The 13,307-nt window shown below is 51.9% G+C and overlaps 1 long non-coding RNA gene across 1 annotated transcript; it reads left to right on the top strand.

Moving 5' to 3' along the window:
• Positions 1-1,615: 1,615 nt before the first annotated feature.
• LOC103680690 lies at positions 1,616-6,054 on the top strand. The gene is made up of 4 exons (XR_573146.2): positions 1,616-2,900; positions 4,156-4,405; positions 4,789-4,962; positions 5,194-6,054. It is a non-coding gene; the product is annotated as an uncharacterized LOC103680690 (long non-coding RNA).
• The last annotated feature ends 7,253 nt before the right edge of the window (positions 6,055-13,307 follow it).

The raw sequence follows: 13,307 nt of genomic DNA, 5'->3' as shown, positions 1-13,307 counted from the left end.
GGATGTGAAATTAAGAACACAATGCCATCCCCCAAAATGAAATATTTAGGTATAAATCTAACAAAATATGTACAAGATCTGTCTGAGGAAAACTACAAAGCTCTGATGAAAGAGATCGGAGAACGACATAAATTCAGAGGTAGTCCTTGTTCATGGATAAGAAGACTGCTGTCAAGATGGCAGTTCTCCCCAGCTTGATCTACAGATTCCGTGCAATCCCAATCAGAATGCCAAGAAGTTATTCTGTGGATATTGACAAAATGGTTCTAAAGTTTATATGGAGAGGCAAAGACCGGGGATAGTCAGTTCAGTATTGAAGGAGAACAAACTTGGAGTACTCACACTACCTGACTTCAAGACATACTCAGAGGCTACAATAATCAAGATGGTGTGGCACTAGTGAAAGAATCGAGAACTAGGTCAATGCACAGAATAGACAGCCCGGAAATAGACCCACATAAATAGTTAACTGACCTCTGATGAAGGAGCAAAGGCAATACAATGGAACAAAGATAGTTTTTGCAACAAAAAGTGCTGGAAAAATTGGACACTCACGTGCAGAAAAAAATTAACCTAGACACAGACCTTATACCCTTCACAAAAATTAATTCACAATGGATCATAGATCTACACATAAAATGCAAAACTATGAACCCCCTAGAAGAAAATATAGAAGAAAATGTAGATAACCATGGGTTTGGCAATAACATTTTATTTTTTTCTATTTTATTTTATTTTAAGATTTTATTTATTTGAGGGGCGCCTGGGTGGCTCAGTCGTTAAGCATCTGCCTTTGGCTCAGGGCGTGATCCCAGAGTCCTGGGATCGAGCCCCACATCAGGCTCCTCCGCTGGGAGCCTGCTTCTTCCTCTCCAACTCCCCATGCTGTGTTCCCTCTCTCGCTGGCTGTCTCTCTCTCTGTCAAATAAATAAATAAAATATTTTTTAAAAAAGATTTTATTTATTTGAGAGAGAGAGCATGAGGGGAGCAGGGGGAGGAGGAGGGACAGAGACAGAGGGAGAAGCAGGCTCTCCGCTGAGCAGGGAGCCCAATGTGTGGGGCTCAATCCTAGGACCTTGGGATCGTGACCTGAGCCAAAGGCAGATGCTTAACCAACTGGGCCACCCAGGTGCCCTGGCAATAACTTTTTAGATACAATACCGAAGGCATAATGTATGAAGGACAGAATTGATAAGGTGGATTTCATCAAAATTAAGAATTTTCCTCTGCGAAAGACACTGTCAAGGGAATAAAAAGATAAACCACAGATTATCAGAAAATATTTGCAAAACATGTATGTGATAAAGAACTGTTATCCACAATATATAAAGAACTCTGAAAATTCAACAAGAAAATAAACAACCTGATTAAAAAATGGGCCAAAGATCTCAACAGATACCTCACCAAAGAAAATACACAGATAGCAACCAAGCATATGAAAAGATCCTCCCTATCATATGTTATCAGGGAAATCCAAATTAAAGCAGCGATGACACCGCTGCACACCTACGAGAACGGCCACAACCCGGAACACGGACACCGGCGAGCGCCGGCGAGGACGTGGCGCGGCAGGAGCGCTCACTCACGGCGGCTGGGAAAGCAGAGGACGCGGCCGCCTCGGAAGGCGGTCTGGTGGTTTCTCACCACACGGAACACGCTCTTCCCACGCGACCCCGCGATCACGCTCCCCGGTGTTTCCCCAGAGGAGGTGAGAACACACGTCCACACAAAAACCTGCACACGCACGCTTACGGCAGCGTCACGCGTAACTGTCACACTCGGAAGCCACCAAGGTGCTCTTCAGTGGGTGGACGGACACCGGAACTGTCCATCCGGTCAACGGGAGAGTATCCAGCGCTGAGAGGAAATGAGCCATCACGCCACGAGGAGACACGGAGGGACCGTAAGCGCGAATCGCTAAGGGACGGGAGCCGGTCTGAGAAGGCCGCGTCCTGTGTGACTCCAGCGACAGGACTCTGCGGCGAAGGCACGGCTGTGGAGACGGTGACGGGTCCGTGGCTGCAGGGGCGGTGGGGAGGGATGAAGAGGAGGAGCACAGAGGAGTTCTTCAGGGCGGTGAAACTCTTCTGTATGAAACTGGTGGTGGATACGTGTCATCCATTTTCCCAAACCCACGGGCTGTAGCAAGAGTGAGACCTGGTGTGACGTAGGGACTCGGGGTGGTGACGTGGTAAGAACAGAATGCTGATGGGGTGCAGGGGGCGGACGCATGGAAGTGTATCACACAGCCCTCTGTATGCGAGCACACTGGAAATTCCCACAACACGATGTTTTCTTTAGAAAAGCAATTGAAGGTAAAACGGGAAACAGTCAAAAAAGATTCAACACGTACGCACTGGAGCCCCGAGGAAGAAAACTATGCTAGTGAACAGGACAAATACTGAAGTACATCACTGAAGAATACCCTTTATAATAAAGGGAAACACATTCTTAGGTTAAAAAAGTCACATTGGACTTCAAGAAAAATGAACACCCCTTTGTCAACAGTAAGACACCCTGGAAATTTACTAGACTTCCATTAATTAAAGTAAAAATATTTTCTTAGCAGCCTAGCAAGAACATAAAGTTGTTTATAAAGAAAGACATGGGTGGGGCCTTGGACTCCCTCAGAGCACAGACCGTGCCGGAAGGCAGCGGAGCCCTACCCGAGAGCTCCCCAGGGACAGGCCACGGGGGCCCAGTCTCACGCCCAGCGAAGGTGTCATAAGCGAAAGGCTACCGGCAAACACTCTTCCACACGCAGAGCTCAGGGGATGTTGTTCCTGTAGCTGGAGCGTAAACCACAAAGAAACGAATGTTGAAAGGTCGAGATGGCTAGCAGTGAGCCCTGGATCTACGTGACTGTAGGACTGCGGCAGAACAACGAATCTGTAAGAAGGTAAGTCATCGATTTCTGACCGCAGAGAGATGCCAGCGGAGGGTTTGGAGGAACAAGGAGCTGGTAGACCCGACCCTGGAGCAGCACAGGTCCCCCGACGAGTGGGTTTTTCTGCATAAATACAGTACTGTAAATGTATTTGCTCTTCTGATTTTCTTAACGACGCTTTCTTTCCCTACGTTACCGCAAGAAGCCAGCATATAATACAACAGACAGAATACACATCTGTCGCCTGCTCTGTTATCCGTGAAGCTTCCGGTCAGCAGTAGCCTATGAGCAGTTATGTTGCGGGGAGCCAAAAGTTATACGTGCATTTTGGACTGTGCAGGGGGCAGTGCCTCTAACCGCTGCATCATTCAGGGTCAAGTGTAGTTGGGAAGCAGGACAAGTATGCAGATGTCCTCCTCTTTGTGGCCAGGGGCTGAAATATATTATTTAAAATTGATAAAGCAGGTGATAGACGTGTGAGTATATCTAACCGTGGGAAGTAAACATTAGAAGGTGGGGGGGTCGGGGGGGCGGGCAAGACACAAGGACCCCCTGCTCGCGGTGGCGCCCAATGCATGCTGCTTCAAGAGACGGGAATATAGGCTAATAGAAAATGCAAAAGTTAATTGCTTCAATTTCAAAAATAAAATGAATATACCCAAATTTGTTCTTACAATGTTAGACATCCATTTTACACAAAATGTGACGAGTGAGAAATACTGCCGCTATGTACATAGCCCCTTTCATGCCGCTCTTGTAAATTTTGCATCCAGGAGCTACGGTGGTCAAGACCCGGTAGCCAGGAGCTGTCGCAAAAAAGCCACTTCCATTTTGTGATTGTATAATTGTATTCTCAGAGGAGCTCAATAAAACAGAATGTTAGAGCTGCTGTTATGTCTTCTCTAAAGCTTAAGTTTCCCAAGCCAACACGAGATTGGATGGTTACAGTTGAAGATTTTCCCGCAGAATACATTCAGTCCTGGCTAAAATGCTGCGAATTGGCTGAGCGCTATGCTAAGACCACGACACGGCTCTGGCGATCGGCTGTGGGCTCCCGGCATTCCACCACGGAAAGGAAGCAAACCCTCAACTAGACTCCATGGCTAGATGGCTTCGTCCTTTGGGGAGAAATAGTCCACAGGGAAACTTCTGTATTCCATAGCTGCAGTTTTATTTTGGGTTCTCCTTATTAAGAATACGTTCAGTGGAAATTGTTATTAATAAGGCAACTGCTATGCTTACAACTCAATTTATCTTCTCCCATCAGGATTTCCAATCCAAGGTCCCTCCGTCTGAAAGCAATCTAGGTTCGAGGGCTGGCTTCTCCTCCTTCCTTTGCAACTCCCTTCGCGTCTGGCTGTTGGCTGTTGGCGGCCCTGCCTGTCCACCTGCCTGCCTCCGCCCAGACCGTTTTCAGAAAGCAGCTCGGCCATCCGGGCAGGACTCGGGCTCCTTGTGCACGGAACGCCGGGAGCGGCCCATCTGGTGCGCATTAGTCTAGGGACTTCTTGGTCGAGGTAACTTTCACATAGTTTTGGTACAAACTGAAAATACAGTATTCGATTACAAAAGAATTTAGAAAAATAAGTGTGGTCAGAGCAAAGTTGTATGGAGATCAAAAGAAAAAAAAAACCACCAAAAAAAAAAAAAAAAAAAAACAAAACCTGGGAGAAAAACAGGAAGATTTGTTTAAAAAAAATTAAAAGCCATTCAAAGATATGCAGCATTTGCCACAAAAGTTCTTTTTAGAAACAAAATCTTCAGTTGGACATTTTTGTGGTATTTGCATTAATTTTGCTTGAAAAGAACCCCATAGATAAATACTTTCAGTGACTTGTGGGCTCGAATCAGTCTGTCTAGCTCATGAAACAGCTATGCCGCCCGCCCTTGCTCATTTCAGGGGAAACGGTCCATCAGCGCCGGGTCGCGGGCCCAGGACCTCCCTTGCTTCTGGCTTTCCGCCGCGTAGTTCCAGCTGCCCCTGTGTCTCCTTGGGAGGACTCGTGAATTCGCACCTACACCACAGCCAGATTCAGACCTTTCTTAACTGTGTTTATTCTAGAAAGTGCTGTTGGTGAGTGCAGACCCTCTCGCCCTCTCCCTGACTGACAGTCTGACTGCATCTCCTGTGGGCTCCAGCCGGGGTCCAGCCCCCAGCCCCGGGGTAGGGTGGTCCAGGGAGGTTGGGAAGCGCCGCCCCCGCCCCACGCTGCTGGCGGGAGACAGTGCCACCAGCTAGCGCCTCCTTCAGTTCCCTGCCCCTGCATCGAGCCAACGTCACGTGTTTGTGTGTTTGCTGCAACAGAGAGCTTACCCAACACCCGGTCAGCCTGAGATTTCCTCTCACTCCTCGTTCCTCGGCGATCGCTCAGCGTCTCCGCTTTCTGCTCAGCCAGTGACGGCGGCTTCTGCTCCCTAACTGAGGTGTTTAGCCGCGCTGTCCTCAGACGGAGTTCTGTGCTGCACGCGGTTTCCCAGCAGCAGATTGGTGCTGCCTCCCAGAGCTCAGCTCACTCCTTGCCATGCTCTGCACCCGTCCCGGCATTGGGGTTGAACAGTGGGTGTGTGTGCCAGAGCTCCTGTTCGAAACTGCTGCTGTGCTTCCAGAACATTCCGTCCCCAGGGGCGTCTGAGCACACAGCAGGTGCTCAGTGGGGCTGAGGAACCAGCTCAGACTCCAGTCCGATGTGCTCCAAGGAACGCCTCTGATTACCTGCGGATGCCTGCAGTGCGGGGAGCTTGCAGAGCTCCTTCCAGAAGGCTCTGCTCTACTCCCGAGCAGAGCTGGAGCAGGCGGTGGGGCCGGCGCAAGGCCGCAGAAGGTTGGCCGTTGCAGACCAGGTTTTCCAGAGGACTGAGACCTAAGAAGTGGAATGTAGGCTCTGCTCATACTGCGGGGAAACATTTTTATCCCTCTTACCATATGAGGGATAGACATTCCTGCAGAAAAATATAAAATTGATAGCAAAGAAGAAAAAGCCACTCCTAAGCCCATTGCACGGAAGAATGACTCATGTCTTCATCTATGTGAACACACAAAACAGGTGCATGGTTCTACCCAAGTATGAGTATGTAATGTATCACCTACTGTATACAATTTTTCATGCAATAATTATATCCCTCGCAGTTTTCAAGTCAATAAATGCAGACCTCCCGCATCATCTCAGTAGCTGTGTCCACTGACGTTTGAATGAACACAGTTTATCGACTAATCCCATGTGCTGACCACTCTGTTGCGCTGTCAGCTGTTAGAAGGATGCTATGAAAACACCGTGTACCTTGATTTGGCGGCTTATCTCTTATTACATCGTCAGGATAAATCCCAGCAGGTTGTGCACGTTTTAAAGGTCTCTGGTAGGTGTTATCAAAGGATCCCACAGAAACACTTGACGAAGGGTCCCGTGTCCCCCAGGCTCCCTCCCCGCGGGGACTGACTTTGTTTCGGGATTCGCTAGTCAGATCACTGAAACGGGTCACGTCCGGTTGGTCCACGTGTGGCTCTCGTGCGTGCTCACCGGCTGTCGGCTGTCCCCCTTGCTGCTTGCCTGCTGATCCTTCACCAGCTTCTTTTTTTAAGTTAGTCTTTTCCTAATTGATCCATAAACGTCCTTTCGATAGCAGGACATTGACCCTTTGCTTGCCGCATATGTTGTAACTATTTCTCCCAGCTCGTCACGACTTTGTTGTTGTTTCGTTTTGACTGACCCGTTTCTCCTCCCGCCGTGATTCATGCCGTCTCGTTCAGCTGCCGCGTTGAGGCGTTAGGCCGCCCTGCGCGCGTGCACCTGCGCATTTGCTCTCCGCCCTCCACTCTCTAAAATGCCGGGCACCTGTTTAGGTGCCAGTGTGACGTGAAGTCCCCATCACGGGCACGAGTGAGGGATCCTCGACGTTGCGGGGACACGGCTGCCCCTCCAGTGGCTCCCGCTCGTGCCTGCGGGAAAGCGGGTGATGTGCAGGGGAGCGCCAGGAGCCCGGCTCACGGCCCCCTGCACGACCCCGGGAAAGGCACTGTCTCCGGGTCCGTGAGTCTACTCACCGTGAGTGGCATCTCCTATGCCGTTCTGAAGATCGAATGAGCACGTACTCGTGAAGTGCTTGTATTGGTATCTGGCGCGTGGTAAGTGCCATAGAAATGTTTCTGTTGGAAGTCTGGTCTTTTCTTTAGGAAGAGACACAGTGGTTTCATTATACACGATCACAAATTAATATTCCATAAGCTCTCCGTAAGACTTCTCCAAGGCATCAGCTGCAGATGGGCCATCGCGGACCCCGCTGGAGCCGAGCGGACACCTGGAGGTGACATCGGTCAGCCGGTCCTCCCGGGCCGAGCCCCTGGCTAGGAGGAGGGGACATTCTGAGCTGCCGGTGAGTGGGGCCCAGGGGACCAGCTGCCTCTCGGTAGGAAACGGTCAGCAAAGACGGTGTCCCAAGGAAGAAGAAACCTAGAAGGAAAATTGGAGCCCTCCAGGGATTGTCCATTAAACAGAGAAATGTGCTTCCGACGCCAACTTGGCTCCGCAGCCCGGATGGTAACAGATGAAAGCCTTGAGCAGCTCCCGCGAACCAAACCGGCTGGCGTCCAGGCACCTTAGTGCAGCCGCCACTCATCGACCAAGGTGGACCCGGCAGCTCTAGGAGTTGTTAGGCAGAGGATTTGTTCGATTCGTCATCTTAAAATAATGAGCTCAACTCCCCTACGGAGCTGGTGGGGCCAGTTCCCGCATGGCCAGATTCCAAATAGACGTGCCCTCCCGTCGGGCAGGCCTGCTGCTGGCAGATGCAGATGGACTGGAGTCAGGTCCCGGGTCACGATGCTGTTGTGCTGCTCGCAGAGGAAAGGATGGTTCCCAGGGCCGGGGAAGGCACCGCGGTGTGCCGCGCGGCTCCCAGCACAGTCCGCCCTGGCTGGGCTCGGTCTGCCCTCAGCTTGTCTGCGTGCACCTTCCCTCCTCTTGCAGCCTCTCCTCGTCCACGGGGATAAGCCAATCCCCTAGGTGTGCAGTCTACACACCCGTATCTGTCAGGGCCCTCCAGACAAACGGACCCAACAGATGTGTTTATAGGGAGAAGTGTTCATGGTGGGGCATGGCTCATGGGACCGTGGAAGCTGGCACGCTCAAGGTGAGGACCAGTTAGCCCGCTGCACATCCAGGAGAGCTGACAGCTCAGCTCCAGGCAAGAGAGGGGAAGGGCCGGCATTCCCGTTCAAAGGCCATCAGGCAGGAGACTCCTTCCTCACTTGGGCTGGGTCAGTCTTTGCTCTATCCAGCCCTTCCCCTGATTGGATGAGGCCCACCACCCTGGGAGGGCCATCTGCTTACTCAGTCTACTGCTTTCAATATTACTCTCATCCAGAAACACCCTCACAGAGACGCCCAGAGTAATGTTTGACCAAATGGCAGCACCCTGTGGCTTGGTCAAGTTGATGCATAAAACGAACCATCAGGGCCCCCAACTGCCCGACAGACTTCCATCCAGAAGGCTCATCAGCACCATCAGGGCCCCAGCTGCCCGACAGACTTCCATCCAGAAGGCTCATCAGCACCATCAGGGCCCCAGCTGCCCGACAGACTTCCATCCAGAAGGCTCATCAGCACCATCAGGGCCCCAGCTGCCCGACAGACTTCCATCCAGAAGGCTCATCAGCACCACAAGACAGAAGTCCAGACTCAAGTTCTGCCTCTCCTTCCCAAGCCCACCAGCAGAAGGAGTGATCCCATGGGCACCTCCCTCAGGTGGGAGGCTGAGACCCATTCCCCATGCCTCTCTTACGCACCCAGTGTCCAATCCATTGAACCAATTATAACCTTTTCAGAAAATTTAATTAATATTTTTAATTAAAAATATTAAGATGAGCCCACACTCTCAATGTATGGAGCAGGCATTTCCTAAGAAATGCCCCCACACCCCAGTTCCCTAGAGAGTTTCAGCGGCCAGGCTGGAGGCTGAGGGGAGGTGGGGGAGGACGAGTGGGTACAGGGCCCAGGGGCCGGTGTGCCCGCCCGCACAGTGCCTGGCCCGGGAAATGCAGCCCCACTGTCCCTTCAGGAGCACAGAAGGGAGGGACCTCCCCAGCCAGGATGGGCGCTATTAGCAAGAAGCCATCTAGACTGTGGAATATTACTCAGCCATCAAAAAAAGAAAAAGTCTTGCCATTTGCAATGACGTGGATGAAACTAGAGGGTGTTGTATTAAGCAAAATTAGTTAATCAGAGACAATTATCATATGATCTCGCTGATATGTGGAATATAAGAAACAAAATAGAGACTCATAGGGGAAGGGAGGGAAAAATAAAACAAGATGAAATCAGAGAGGGAGACAAACGTAAGAGACTCTTAATCATAGGAAACTGAGGGCTGCTGGAGGGGAGGGTGGGAGGAAGGGGTAACTGGGGGGTGGACGTTAAGGGGGGCATGTGATGTGATGAGCGCTGGGTGTTACATAAGACTGATGAATCACAGGCCTGACCTCTGAAACCAATAATACATTGTTAATTGACTTTAAATAAAAACACATTTAAAAAAATACCGCATTAAAAATAAAAAGGAAGAATCCACCTAAATCAGAAAATGTCAGCTTCTGAATCTTGGAGCTGGAGCTCCTACGCGGAGGCAGAAAGGCAGGGAGTGGGCCCAGGGCTGCGCTGGGGCAGACTTGCATCCCGGAGGTGATGGGCTCCATGACGAGCACGCCAGGCCATGGCCTGCCCGGCCTCAGAGAAAGACATTCCACCAAGATCCACCAGGACACGGGGGAGCCAAGCACAACCCATAGCCTCGGCTCTGGGAAACTTCTGGGCCACAGTAACGAGTGAGGAAACAGGACAATCGGGACAAGAGAGTTCACTTCCCACTGAGAGGGATTTACCCTCCTGCTTGGAGCAAACAACAAACCCCGAGAGATTAGAAATACACCAAACAGTGGTTCTCAAGACACGGGGCACCGGACAAGGAAGGACAGCTCTCCCTGAGAGGCGGGAGCCGGACGAGGTGGTCCTGAGATGCCCCCGCCGCCTGCCGCGGAGTGGGGAGGGGAGCCCAGGGCAGGCTGACCTGAGACATCTCTGCAAACCTCTGTGACGAACACGCAGGACGTCGTCAGACACAGAGCCCGTCGGAGCCGCGTGACCCGCGGCCGCCTCCTGAGCACGCCTGCGCGTGCAGACCTGGCGGGAGAGGGCTCTGCACAGCAGCGTCGAATTTGGTCCTGGCGTGTTCGAGCTCAGGGTGGTCCTCAGGGGGTTCCTGCCCCAGGGCCGTGGCTGGAACCTGCCTTCCCCACTCCTGCCCTGCTGCCTGTCTACCCCCCAGGGGCCTCCCCACCCACGAGCAAAGACCGCCACTAGCAGGGGAGGCCAAGGGACTTGGGGTGAGCAGAGCCCTGCGTCAGGCCTGATGGCCTCACGTCCCAGGACAGAAGTGGGTGGACGGGAGGGCGAGGAGGGTCAGCTCCAAGGAGGCCGATGGAAACAGCCGTGAAGGAGCAAAGCCATGTTTCCCCCGGGTCGGCTCTCAGGCTGGGCAGGAAAGCACACTTGTCAGGACTGTCCCAGAGCGTCCTTCTAAACCGCGTGGGTGTCCTGAGCCCCTGGGAGGCGCAGCGTAGAGACTGGCCAGCGTGGCATCGTGCGCGGCTCTGGGAAGGGAGATGCCACAAGAAGAATCCCAGAGCAGAGGGCACTGCCGGGCGACCCTGCCTTCCCGGGACAAGCTGCGAGGGCAGGAGCAGCTGCTGCTGCTCTGCGGCGCTGTGTCCGGCGCCTCGTGCTCCCTGGCCCAGCGGCCCCCCACCACAGTGGGTTAGGAGTGGGCCCTTTCGTAGCCCAATGCCGTCAACCTACGGGCTCTGCTGGTTTTATGAACAAGAGCGGCTGTGATGGGGGGAATATTTTTAGGCTCTCGAGTGGCTTGAGCAAGATTAGCACAACCAGGCACGAAAGCCCACACGGCGCATGGCAGCGCGGGCACTGCGCTCCCACACGCTTAGCGGCCTGTGGAGGAAAGCCCTCTCCAACCCAGACTTGAGTCATCTGCTTCTATCTCTGGGCTCCTTAGACAGCCAGGATCTCAAATTAGCCATGAGAAAAACAAAACAAAAAACCATTTCTTTATTACGAAGAGGAAGACGAGAGCCTGAAGCTGATACGCGGGGCAGGGGCTGCTCCACTGGCCAACGTTTATCTCTCTTCCTGCACCCTTCCGTTTCTTCTGTCCGTGGGAGGCCAGAGCCGCCTGTGGCGGAGCGGAAGGAAACACAGGATAAATGGGCAGTCTTGGCAGAGCGGGGCCATCAGCTGCTCCAAAATCCTGAAATAAAAATGGTTTTCCCATAAAACATTTACTTATCAGAGATGCAAATGAGAGATATTTTTAGGAAATATTAATGCACCAAGCACTAATTTGCAGACTGCGCTTTACTTCTTCCCCTCCCCCTTCTTCCCCTCCCCCCTTCCAAAATTCTTTTTTAGAATAATGACTTGGTTTGTTCTTTTATAGAGGAATGCATGCACATTGTAAAGAGTCAAACAATTCCAGAAGTTACAAAAGAGAAAGCAATAACGAACCAAGAAATTCACTGCCAATTCCAGGGCCAGAAATAGCCCTCATTCACGTCGAGTGGGGCAGGCCACATGCAGACCACCAAAAGACTGACCACTTGGCTCAGTGGGTGAATGGGCAGGGGCAAGGGGAGGAAGGATTTTCCTTGAATTTAGCAGAAGAGGTTGAATGAAATTGAGGACTGCCAAACTTCATGTAAGTTAATCTTTATCAAAAGAACTAATTTCTGGGAAATCCCTGAAAGAGAGCCATCATACCCTTAAAAAAAAGAGAGACCAACCCTCCTTCCTGCACCACATTGGGTCTGGCACATGGATAGACAACCAGACCCGGGATAGAAGAGGAGCTGGAAGCAGGATGAAGGATATTGGGAAGTAGGTGATGATAAAATCCCTGGGACAAAACTGGACTTTTAAGGGGGCAGCCCTAGGAAGGGGTTTTCGGTAGCGCCACCCCTCCCAGCACACTCGGGCATGGACTTCCAGTGGGGGTGGCCCTGCTGTGAGACAGGAAGCCATGCAAGTACTGGAAGGTGATGAAGGGAGGTCCTCTCTCACCCGGATGGGGGGAAGCCTCCTACGATGACGCAAGGAAAAGACCAGCAAATGAGAGTATGAAAAACAAAATGTTTGCACAGCAAAAAAACACCGTAAACAAAGCCAAAGACCATTGAAGGAGAAAACCTGTGCACCATGCTCTCCGGACGAGGGACCAATATGGCGGACACACGAAGAACCCTTAGGAATTGACAAAGGGCCAAAAAGCAGGTAGAAAGTGGGCAAAGGACATAGAGACACAGTTCACAAAAAAAGATGGTGAAGTGAGTCTTAAACACCCAAGAACCGTTCACTCACTCGTGACCGGGGGATGCAAATGTAAACTGTGCCGAGATGCTATTTCTCTTCTATCAGACCAGCAACACTCGCAGGTGTGACAAGTAGTGTGAGTTCCATGGGTGGGGTCCTGCCGGCCTCCGTGCTCTGCTGGGGGAATGCAACCTCATGCACCTTCCACAGGAGATTGGAAACACCTAGCAACTACACACACACTTACATTTGCACCCAGCATCCCACCTCCAGGAATCTACCCTGAAGATGCCTCCAAGAAAACGAAAATACCAGGGCACCCTGTGCATAATTTCCCAAAAGCTGGAGAAAACCTGAATGCCCACAGCAGGAGAGGATTGAATGAACTATGGACGGCCGCAGATCTGGGGTGATTCTGGGACATAGTGATATGGGAACAAAGCCAAGCACGACTATCTACAGAAGAGGATCTCCCTGTGGGAAGGCAGGAAGAGGGTGCGGAGGGGCAGTGTGGGTATTGGGGGCAGGGGGACACTAGGGGACAGTGCCAGATAATGAGGCGGGGGGCAGGCTTTCCGTCAAGGTTAGTTAGAGCACGCGGGATTCTGCAGTCTGGCGGATGGGAGGGAGGTGAGATCAGAAGCAGTCTCCAGGACCCTGTAGTCTAGCCACAGCTGCCTTCCTCTGCTCCCCTCCTCAGCCCTCTTCTGCCACTGGTGGGCCCTGCCACACTTGTGCCTCTTCCAGGAGGCTCTTGATTACCCCTGGAGCAGAGGGCACTCCCTGGGCTCTCTCTAGGCAGCCCAAGTCCTATCCCTGCTCTCCTAGCCTTGGCACACCATGCATTTCCCTCTCACCTTTGCTTCCAAGTTCCCCAAAGAGAAGTGTATTCTGGCCACGGTGACTTCGCACTTGCTATTCCCCAGTCCTCTCAGGAACCTGGTGAGTGACTTTAGTTCTTTAAGACTCACCTCAAATGTCACCTCATTCAAGAAGTCACCTCGGACCCAATCAAGCACAAGTACAGTGTGGTCACCTGTGTGCCCATGGC

Source organism: Ursus maritimus, unplaced genomic scaffold (genome assembly GCF_017311325.1).
Source record: "Ursus maritimus isolate PB19 unplaced genomic scaffold, ASM1731132v1 scaffold_4, whole genome shotgun sequence".
NCBI lineage: Eukaryota > Metazoa > Chordata > Mammalia > Carnivora > Ursidae > Ursus > Ursus maritimus.
The sequence above is the reverse complement of the archived record's forward strand: the minus strand, read 5'-3'. Positions and strand labels throughout refer to the sequence as shown.